Source organism: Ovis aries, chromosome 3, assembly GCF_016772045.2.
Source record: "Ovis aries strain OAR_USU_Benz2616 breed Rambouillet chromosome 3, ARS-UI_Ramb_v3.0, whole genome shotgun sequence".
NCBI lineage: Eukaryota > Metazoa > Chordata > Mammalia > Artiodactyla > Bovidae > Ovis > Ovis aries.
In genome coordinates, this window is record NC_056056.1 from 218,061,288 (window position 1) to 218,072,523 (window position 11,236).

Genomic DNA, 11,236 nt, shown 5'->3' on the forward strand with positions numbered 1-11,236 from the left:
GCTCTTTACATATTCTGGATGAGAGTATCTTTTCACTTTCTTGATAGCTTTCCATAATGGCTGCACCAATTTATATCCCCACTAATGATGTAGGGGGCTTCCCTTTTCTCCACACCCTCTCCAGCTTATATGTAGATTTTTTAAAATAATGACCATTCAGACCAATCTCACTCTGGCACCTTATTGTAGTTTTGATTTGCAGTTCTCTAATAATTAAAAATATGTGGGCTTCCCTGATGGCTCAGTGGTAAACAATCCACCTACCAATGCCGAGGACACGAGTGCCATCCCTGATCCAGGGAGCTCCCACATGTTCGGAGCTACTAAGCCTGTGGGCCACAAGTATTGAACCTGTGCTCTAGAGTCCAGGAGCTGAAACTACTGAGCCCTCTAGCTGAAGATACTGAAGCCTGAGTGTCCTAGAGACCGTGGTTCACAGCTAGAGGATCCACCGCATTGAGAAGCCTCACACTGCGACTGGAGAGCGGTACTTGCTCCCCGCAACTAGAGAAAAGCCCGAGCAGCAACAGAGACCCAGAACAGCCAAAGATAAATCCATAAATAATTTGGAATGCTTCATGAACGTGTGTGTCATCCTTGCACTGAGGCCGTGCAAATGTTCTCTGTATCATTCCAATTTTAGTATATGTGTCGCTAAAGTGGGCACCTGGATGAACTTTTTTCCTTGCCTGATTACCCTGTCTAGAACCTCCAAAACAGTGTTAAATAGAAGTGATGACAGTGGACATTCTTGTCTTGTTCTTGATCTTAGGGGTATATCATGCAGTTCAGTTCAGTCGCGACCCCATGGACTGCAGCACACCAGGCCTCCCTGTCCATCACCAACTCCCGGAGCTTGCTCAAACTCATGTCCATCAAGTCGGTGATGCCATCCAACCATCTCATCCTCTGTCGTCCCCTTCTCCCACCTTCAATCTTTCCCAGCATCAGGGTCTTTTCCAATGAGTCGGCTCTTTGCATCAGGTGGCCAAAGGATTGGAGCTTCAGCTTCAGCATCAGTCCTTCCAATGAACATTCAGGACTGATCTCCTTTAGGATGGACTGGTTTGATCTCCTGGCAGTCCAAGGGACTCTCAAGAGTATTCTCCAACACCAGTTCAAAATCATCAATTCTTTGGTGCTCAGCTTTCTTTATGGTCCAACTCTCACATCCATACTGGAAAAAACCATAGCTTTGACTAGACGGACCTTTGTCAGCAAAGTAATGTCTCTGCTTTTGAATACGCTGTCTAGGTTGATCATAGCTTTTCTTCCAAGGAAAGAAAAACTTTTCTTCCGTCTTTTAATTTCATGGCTGTAGTCACCATCTGCAGTGATCGAACAGTATATCATTCAGTCTTTCACAGTTAAGTTTGTTGTTAATTATGATGGGATTTTCATAGATTATCTTTGTTAGGTTGTGAGAGTTACCGTCCATTCTTAGTTTGTTGAGTATTTTTATTATTAAACTATTCTGTCAGATGCTTTTAGATGATCATATGGTTTTTGTCATTTATTTTATCCATGTGCCATATTACATTAATTAATTTTCAAATCCCCAAGACCATCTTCAAGGTCCAGATTCACAAAGAAGACTCACAGGATTCAGTATGTAGTCATACGCACAGCTAAGTTTTATTATAGTGGAAGGATACAGCACAAAATCAGCAAAGAGAAACAGCACATGGGGCAAAGTCCAGAGGAAACCAACACAAGCTTTCAGAGTGCTCTTCAACTGGAAACATACCTAACACCTCCAACAAGTCCTGACAATGCGTGAGATGTTGTTTACCACAGAAACTCATTTGAAATTCAGTGTCCATGGTTTTTAATAAAGACCAGTCATTTAGGCATCCTTTGCCTAGCATGGACCAAAATTCTAGACTCTTAGAAGGAAAGGAGGTATTTAGTTAGCATAAACCACATTATTTGTATACATAGTATAGGCACAGTGAACTGCACTTACTAGTTCTGAAATTCCCGTTTCCAGATGCCAGCCAAGGGCCCACCTTGCAAACCAGCATTTCTAAGGATAGCAGTCTTAAATTCCATGTGTTTACTCCTTTCTGCACAAGATATTAAGCCAACCTTGTATTCCTGGAATAAATCCCACTTGATCATGGTGTATAATCCTTGTTACATAATATTTTTATTTGTATCTACTTATTTATTGAAATATAGTTGATTTACAATATTATGCTAATTTCTGCTGTACAGAAAGTGATTCAGTTATACACATATGTTCATTCTTTCCTTTTGGGTTCATTTTGCTAGTATTTTGTTTAGGATCTTTGTGTCTAGATTTGTGAGGGTTATTGATCTGTAGGCTTCTTTTCTTGTGATGTCTTTGTCTAGTTTTGATATCAGAGTAACACTGCCCTCATGAAATGATGGGGAAGTTTTCTCTCCTGTTTTTGGAAGAGTTGGCCCTTCTAATCTTTGGAAGATTGATGTGTTCATTTCCTTTTGCTGCTGTAACATGTTATGACAAACTTAGTGGCTTAAATTGACAATGTATTCTTCTACAATTCTGGAGATCGAACATCCAAAAATCAAAAAGTGAGGGACTTCCTTGGCAGTCCAATGGTTAAGACTTCCTACCTCCAACGTCATGGGTTTGATCCCTGGTCACGGAACTAAGATCCCACATGCTGCAAGGCACAGCCAAAAAATAATAAAATTTTTTTAAAAGGTCCAAAAATTGAGGTGTAATCGGACTGCTTCCTTCTGGAGGCTCCAGGAAAGAATCTTTTTTTGTTGTTGTTTCACAGACATGTTCACACATTACTTTCCTTTTATTTTGTTTATTTATTTTTGGCTTTGCTGAGGCTTTGTTGCTGCGTTGGAGCTTTCTTTAGCTGTAGCAAGTGGGGGCTCTCTTCGCTGAGATGCACGGGCTTCTCACTGCAGCGGCTTCTCTTGTTGCAGATCATGGGCTCTACATGCCCGGGTTTCAGGAGCTGCAGCACGTGGGCTCAGTAGTTGCGGTACATGGGCTTAGTTCCTCTGCAGCACGTGGGATCTTCCCGGATCAGGGATCAAACCCATGTCCCCTGCATTGGCAGGTGAATTCTTATCCACTGCACCACCAGGGAAGCCCTCCAGGAGAGAGTCTTTCTGCTTCTTGCCTTTTCCAGCTTCCAGAAGCTGCTCATGACTCTTTTCTCCATCATCACAGCCAGTTGAGTAGTAGCTTCTTTTCCAAACTCTTCTTCCCTCTGCTTCCTTCTTGACGTGGCATCCTAACCCTGACTCTTCCATCATCCCTCTTATAAGGACCTTTCTAATTACATTGGGCCTACTCAGAAAATCCAGGATCATCTCCCTATCTCCAGATTCTTGGCTGAATCACATCTGTAAAATTCCTTTTGTCGTATAAATTAACATTCACAGGTTCTTTGAATTGCGACGGACAAGGGAATCTTTGGGGAGCCTTTATTCCACCCGCCATCAGTTCAGTTCAGTTCAGTCGCTCAGTCATGTCCAACTCTTTACGACCCCATGAATCGCAGCACACCAGGCCTCCCTGTCCATCACCAACTCAGACTCACGTCCATCGAGTCAGTGATGCCATCCAGCCATCTCATCCTCTGTCGTCCCTTTTTCCTCCTGCCCCCAATCCCTCCCAGCATCAGAGGTCAACTCTTCGCATGAGGTGGCCAAAGTACTACCATAGTGAAAGTGAAGTGAAGTCGCTCAGTCGTGTCTGCCTCTTTGCGACCCCCATGGACTGTAGCCTACTAGGCTTCTCCGTCCATGGGATTTTCCAGGCAAGAGTACTGGAGTGGGTTGCCATTTTCTTCTCCAGGAGATTTTCCCAAACCAGGGATCGAACCCAGGTCTCCCGCATTGAAGGCAGACGCTTTACCATCTGAGCCACCAGGGAAGAGCAGTAATTCTTCTTTGAATGTTTAGTCAAATTTGCCAGTGAAGCTATCTGAGACTGAACTTTTCTTTGTGGGACATTTAAAACTATTAATTGGATGTCTTTATTTACAATAGGCCTATTCACATTTTCAGCTTCTTCTCCTTTTTTTTAAGTCATGTCCGACTCTTTGTGACCCCATGGACTGTACAGTTCATGGAATTCTCTAGGCCAGAATACTGGAATGGGTAGCCTTTCACTTCTCCAGGGCATCTTCCCAACCCAGGGATTGAACCCAGGTTTCCTGCATTTCAGGAGGATTCTTTACCAACTGAGCCACAAAGGAAGCCCAGGTTCTTCTTTTTTTTTATTTTTTTAATTTTATTTTTTTACTTTACAATACTGTATTGCTTTTGTCATACATTGACATGAATCCACCACAGGTGTACATGAGTTCCCAACCCTGAACCCTCCTCCCACCACCCTCCCCATATCATCTCTCTCGGTCATCCCAGTGCACCAGCCCCAAGCATCCTGTATCCTGTATCAAACCTAGACTAGCGATTCGTTTCTTACATGATAGTATACATGTTTCAATGCCATTCTCCCAAATCATCCCTACATCTGTATCTCTTTCGCTGTCTCGCATACAGAGTTATCATTACCATCTTTCTAAATTCCATATATATGACAGCCTTTGGAATGGGAGAAAATAATAGCAAATGAAGCAACTGACAAACAACTAATCTCAAAAATATACAAGCAACTTATGCTTGTTTCAGCATCAGTTCAGAAAAATAAATGATCCAATCAAAAAATGGGCCAAAGAACTAAATAGACATTTCTCCAAAGAAGACATACGGATGGCTAACAAACACATGAAAAGATGCACAGCCTCTTTAATTAATCACCCATCTAAAGGTTTAAAACATTTAATCAATATCAAAGACTATTTCATCTCTGAAGGAAGCATATCATTTTTATTTTTTTATATCATTTTTAGAAAGCAGCTTTTATACTAAAACCATAGAATAATTTGTATTAGAGTTGTAAGGCATCCTTTGTACTGTGATACAAGAGCCCCAGGCCCTATTTTGGGAATTAGAAAAATTGAAAGTTAGCAAGTCCCAGAAAATTTAGTTAGTTAAGTTGCTCAGTCGTGTCTGACTCTTAGCGACCCCATGGACTGTAGCCCACCAGGCTCCTCCATCCATGGGATTCTACAGGCAAGAATACTGGAGTGGGTTGCCATTTCCTTCTCCAGGTTCTTCTTTTTTGAAATAACTTTATTTATTTTTGGTTGGCTGTGCTGGGCTTTGTTGCGTCACGGGCTTTCTCTTGTTGTGACGGGCAGGGGCTGCTCTTGGTTCCCGCGCATGAGCTTCTTACCGTGGCGGCTTCTCCTGTTGCAGAGCACAAGCTCTAGGGCACAGACTCCATGGTTGTGGCACATGGGTTTAATTGCCCTGAGGCACGTGGGATCCTCCCGGATGAGGGATCAAACTCTTGTCTTCTGCACTGGCAGGCAGATTCTTTACCACTGAGCCACTAGGGAAGTCCTCAGCTTCTTCTTCAGGGAGTTTCAATCGTGGTGCTTTTCTAGAATTTGCCCATTTGATCTAAATTATCTAATTTGTTGCAATGCAGTTGCTCATAGTATTCTCCAGCTTTATGGATGTATAACTGACAAATGAAATTGTATACATTAAAGGCGTACAACACAATGATTTAACCTATGTATACTCTGTGAAATGACTACCACAGTCAAGTTAATTAACACATCCATTATCTCAGATAGTTACTTTTTTTGCATGTGTGTGGTGAGGATGAACAAAAAAAATTAAAAGTTTTAGTCACTCAGTCATGTATGCCTCTTTGCAACCTCATGGACTTAGCCCACCAGCTCCTCTGCCCCCGGAATTCTCCAGGCAGGAATACTGGAATGAGCAGCCATTCCCTTCTCCAGGAGATCTTCCCGACCCAGGGGTCGAATCCGGGCCTCCTGAATTACAGGCAGATTCTTTACCATCTGAGCCATGAGGGAAGTCCAAAGTCTATTCTCTTAGCAAATTTCAAGTACACAGCATAATATTGGGCAGAGTTTCATTCTGTGCATTAGATCCCCAGGACTTATTCATCTTATAACTGCAGATTAATACTCTTTGAGCAGCATCTTCCCATATGGTACCCTCTTATAATCGTTCCTATTTCTGTAAGTTTAGTATTAATGTCTCTTCTTTTAGTTGTGATTTTAGAAATTTTAATTTTCTTTTTCTCTGATCAGTCTAGCTAAAAGTATATCACTTTTGTTGATCTTTGCAAAAAACTTTGGGTTTAATTGATGTTCACTATTGTTTTTCTGCTCTTTAGTTCATTTGTTTTCTGCTCTAGTCTTTATTATTGCCTTCCTTCTCCTTTTTGGGGGGGTTTTATTTGCTCTTTTTTTTTTTCTCTAGTTCCTTAAGGCGGAAGTTTAAGTACTTGATTTAAGATCTTCCTTTGTATTAAAACTAGGCATTTACAGTTATAAACTGTGCCCTGAGCCCTGCTTCAGCTACACATTGTGTAGGGGTTAAGGTCATAAGATCAGGACCCACTCCCTAGGTTGAAATTCAGCTCTGCAACTTATTAACCGCTTGGCCTTAGGCAATAGCCTCATCTGTAAAATGATGTAATAGGATAGCAACTGCCTCATAGCATTGTTGTAAGGATTCTATATATATTAATATACTTAAAGGACATAAAACAATGCCCAGAAAATAGAAAGCACTTAATAAGCATAGCTAATGTTATTTATTTAACAAATATGCATTGAACCACCACTATGTAGCAGGTTTGGTTGTCATGGGAACGATAAACAAGACTAAGGTAGCACTCTCCTGACGCTTATGTTCCAGTTGGGAGAGACAGACAGTAAAGGAATGAACTAGTTAATAATAATTTTTAGTAAATTAATTAATTAATGTGCTAGAGATAAGCTGAGGAACTCTTTTAGATTGGGGAAAGTGGGTTAGGGAAAGCTTTATCCAGATGAAATTTGTCAGGGACAGAATATGCCAAGCTGAGGAAAGGGCTCATGTAGAAGTCCCACAACAGGAACAAGAGTGGAATGTTTGAGACCAGCTCAGGAAGGCTGGAGGCAGATAGAGGAAGAGCGGTTTCAGAAGAGGTCAATCTGGGACTTTAATTGACTTCATGGGATTCCGGAGTCTGGCTGTTCCGTAGTACTTCTGACTTTTTTGTTGAAGTTATAGTTGGTTTATAATGTCCGGCTTAATTTCTGCTGTACAGTAAAATGGTTCAGTTATATACGTATATATCTTCATATTCATTTGCATTACGGTTTGTCACAAGATATTGAATATAGGTCCCTATATCTAGGACCCACCCCATAATAAATGTGGACATGCACCCACAGACCTCTGCAGTGGGACCCATCTTACAAAAAGTTGTGCATGCATCTAGGTGTGAAGAGAGAAACAAGATAATTGGCCAAAGCTATAAACAAAGACCCTGAAGGACTGTCCTATGTGAATGATTTCCATCGCCTCTTCACTGCACTCCTCCTCGCCCGGGGTGTCTGCACTTCTGTCCGGCTGCGCATTTCTGCCTGGTTTCTGACCTGCTGTGCTCCTCCTCACTCAGGACGCCCCCAGCTCCACTCTGGGTGCGTGTCTCTGCCTGCTGCACAGCGAGTCTCTGACCTACTGCACTCTCCCTCATTAGAAAGGATGTCTACACACTTTCTTTCTGAGTGTGTATCTCTGCTGTGCTTCTGAGCTGGATACACACACTGTTTTCCAGTGTGCTTTCCCATACATTGTGCTGTGTCTCTAATAAACTTTGTATCTGTTTTTACAGTTTTTGTCTCCTTGAAACAATCTTGCTTTCAAACCAGGGAAAGAGCCAGGGCTATTTTGCTTCTGGGCTCTAGCCCCTGGTGGTCTAGCGGCTAGAATTCCTGGTTTTCATCCATGCTACCCAGGTTCAAATTGCCATCTGCTGGATCATAGAAAAAGCAAAGAAATTCCAGAAAAACATCTACCTCTGCTTCACTGACTACGTGAAAGTCTTTGACTATGTGGATCACAATAAATTGTGGAAAACTCTTAAAGAAATGGGAATACCAGACCACCTTACCTGCCTCCTGAGAAACCTATGTGCAGGTCAAGAAGCAACAGTTAGAATTGAACATGGAACAGTGGACTGGTTGAAAATTGGAAAAGGTGACATCAAGGCTGTATATTTCACCCTGTATATATCACCCTGATTATTTAACTTATATGCAGAGTACATCATGCAAAATGCTGGGCTGAAATCAAGATTGCCTGGAAAAATAACAACCTCAGATATATAGATGATACACTCTAATGGCAGAAAGTGAAGAGGAACTAAAGAGCCTCTTGATGAAGGTGAAAGAGGAGAGTGAAAACCGGGCTTAAAACTCAACATTCAAAAAACAGATCATGGCATCGGGTCCTATCACTTCAAGGCAAATAGATGGGGAAAAAGTGAAAACAGTGACATTTTATTTTCCTGGGTTCCAAAATCACTGAAGACACAAAATTAAAAGACCCTTACTCCTTGAAAGAAAAGCTATGACAAACCTAGACAGCTTATTAAAAAGCAGGGACATCACTTTGCCAACAAAGGTCTATATAGTCAAAGCTATGGTTTTTCCAGTAGTCATGTATGGATGTGAGAGTTGGACCATAAAGAAGGCTAAGTGTTGAAGAATTGGTGCTTTCAAATTGTGATGCTGGAGAAGACTCTTGAGAGTCCCTTGGACTGCCAGGAGATCAAACCAGTCAATCTTAAAGGAAATCAGTCCTGAATATTCATTGGAAGGACTGATGGTGAAGCTGAAGCTCCAATAGTTTGGCCACCTTATGTGAAGAACTGACATTGGAACGCTGGAAAAGACCCTAATACTAAGAAAGATTGAGGGCAGGAGGAGAAGGGGGTGATAGAAGATGAGAAGATGGGATGGCATCACCAACTCAATGGGCATGAGTTTGAGCAAACTCCGGGAGCTGGAGTTTCCTGTCCGTAAAGGACAGGAAATCCTGGTGTGGATTCATGGGGTCACAAAGAGTTGGACATGACTTAGTGACGGAACAACAACAGCCCAGGTTCAATTCCTGGGCAGGGAACCAAGATCTCCTTGAAGACTGCTCACTGCTCTCCCTCTGAGATCAGTGCTGGAGTCTGAAAGCCACCAGTTAGCCATGGAGGGTGAGCCAAGGAGCTGGACGCAGCTGAGCAGGGAACTTTGTGGAGTGAAGCTTCTATTCCTGCCCTGAGCTACAAGCATCTGATATTTTCTATTCTATTCAAACTCATTAAAAAAAAAAAAAAGTTGGCTGTGGCCCACTTGACATCACAACACACTAATGGATCACAAGTGCTGGCCGTCCTTGAAATACAAGTTCCAAACAGGGCAGGAATACTGGAGAACTGGTAGCGAAAGTTCAGTCTTTGGGTGTGTTGGGTGCTGTTTGCTTTCAAGAGTTCTCAGAGAGCAGGACACAGACAGAAGCGCTCCAGTCTTCAGCAGAGGTACAGAGGAATGTACTCTGCTGGCAGCCCCCAATCCAAATTGTCCAAGAGTTCCATAACACAGAGACATTCGGGGCTGAAAGAAGCCATCTGCTTTGGTATTTCAAACCTAAGCAATTACGAGGAGTGGCTTAAAGCAGTGAGAGATAAGGCTAACTTTCCCCCAGAGGCCAGGAGCCTGGAGGCAAAAATGGGATTAAGGAATGTGCCTCCCCACCCTGTTTTAGAGGTTTTGAAAGTGGCGGCCATCAGGCTCAGCCCTGGGATTCACTTGTAGACCAAAATGCATGCTTAGTTCCTCTACCGTGTCCAACTCTGCAACCCCATTAACTGTAGCCCCCAGCTCCTCTGTCCATGGGATTCTCCAGGCAAGAATACTGGAGTGGGTTGCTATTTTCTACTCCAGGGGATCTTCCCAACCCAGGGATCAAACCCACGTCTCCTGCAATGGCAGGCAGATTCTTTACCACTGAGCCACCAGGGAAGCCCATAGACGAAAGTATCCTGAAAGTTATATGTAGTGAGCTCTTTGGCTGCGGTCACTTCCTTGCACACAAGCAAATAATCTGGAAGGCTGCTCAGAGAAAGAATTAAACAGTAGTTCCCACTTACCCTCAGGGGACACGTTTCAAGACCAGCAGCGGGTGCCTAAAACCACGGTTAGTACAGAACCCCATACATACTGTTACTTCACTACTCTTGTTCTTTGGGGTCATTATGATGTGAAATGAGTAATCTGAACACAAGCACTGGGACTTTGAAATAGTCGATCTGATCACCAAGAAGGGTGCTAAATGTCTTCTCCATGGAAAATGTGTGCAGTGTGGATACACTGGACAAACGGATGATTCATGTCCCTGCAGGACAGAGCTAGACGGGGCAAGATTTCATCACACTTCTCGGAACACTGTGCAATTTAAAACTTATGAATAGTTTGTTCTGGAGTTATCCAATTAATATTTTCTGATGGCGTTTGACCTTGGCTAACTGAAATGGGGCAAAGTGTAAGTGAAACTGAAACCGGGGATAAGAGGGGACTACTGTATTAGCAAACTTGAGAACATCTGTGACTACTCAGCCCTAAAGGAAACCCACATCAGCAGGAGGCAAACACTGAAACTATGTGGCCCCAGTAAACCACCTCCCCAGCGCCCACCTTCCTTGCACCCTTGGAGAATAATGGACATTTTCAGAACAGTCATTTTTATTGTGATTATCTTGTTCTCACGCCACTTAGGTGCGTCTGTGCTCAGTTGTATCCAACTCTTTGCTACCCCATGGACTGCAACCCGCCAGGCTCCTCTGCCTCAAAAGATCTGTTTCCAAATTCCCTCCAATGAGGCTCTGCACAGGACAGCCTTGCAACATGGCAGCTGGATTTTCCCAGAGTGAACCATCCAAGGGAAAGGGAAAGTTGAGCTCACAAGACAGAACCACCATCTTTTCATGAGCTAATCCTGAAAGTAACATTCTGCCACTTTTCCTGTATTATCTCCTCTGTGCGCACGCGCTCAGTCGCTCAGTCAGGCCCAGCTCTTTTGTGACCCCATCGGCTGCAGCCAGCCAAACTCCTGTGTCCATGAGATTTCCCAGGCAAGAATACTGGAGTGGCTTGCCATTTCCTTCTCCAGGGATCTTCCTGATCCAGGGATTGAACCCACGTCTCCTGCATTGGCAGGCAGATACTTTACCACTGAACTACCTGGGAAGCCCCTCTTACTTCACTAGTATCTATTTAAAAGTAGTTTGTCTTTTAGTTTTTAGGTTGTACCTTTATCTGACCCAGGACTTCCCTGGTGGCTCAGACGGTAA

The 11,236-nt window shown here is 43.1% G+C and overlaps 1 non-coding gene across 1 annotated transcript; it reads right to left on the reverse strand.

Annotated features, from left to right (window-relative positions):
• Positions 1 to 560: 560 nt before the first annotated feature.
• On the reverse strand, positions 561 to 667 carry LOC114114173 (U6 spliceosomal RNA). Its single transcript, XR_003589011.1, has one exon. It is a non-coding gene; the product is annotated as a U6 spliceosomal RNA (small nuclear RNA).
• Between the last annotated feature and the right edge of the window lie 10,569 nt (positions 668 to 11,236).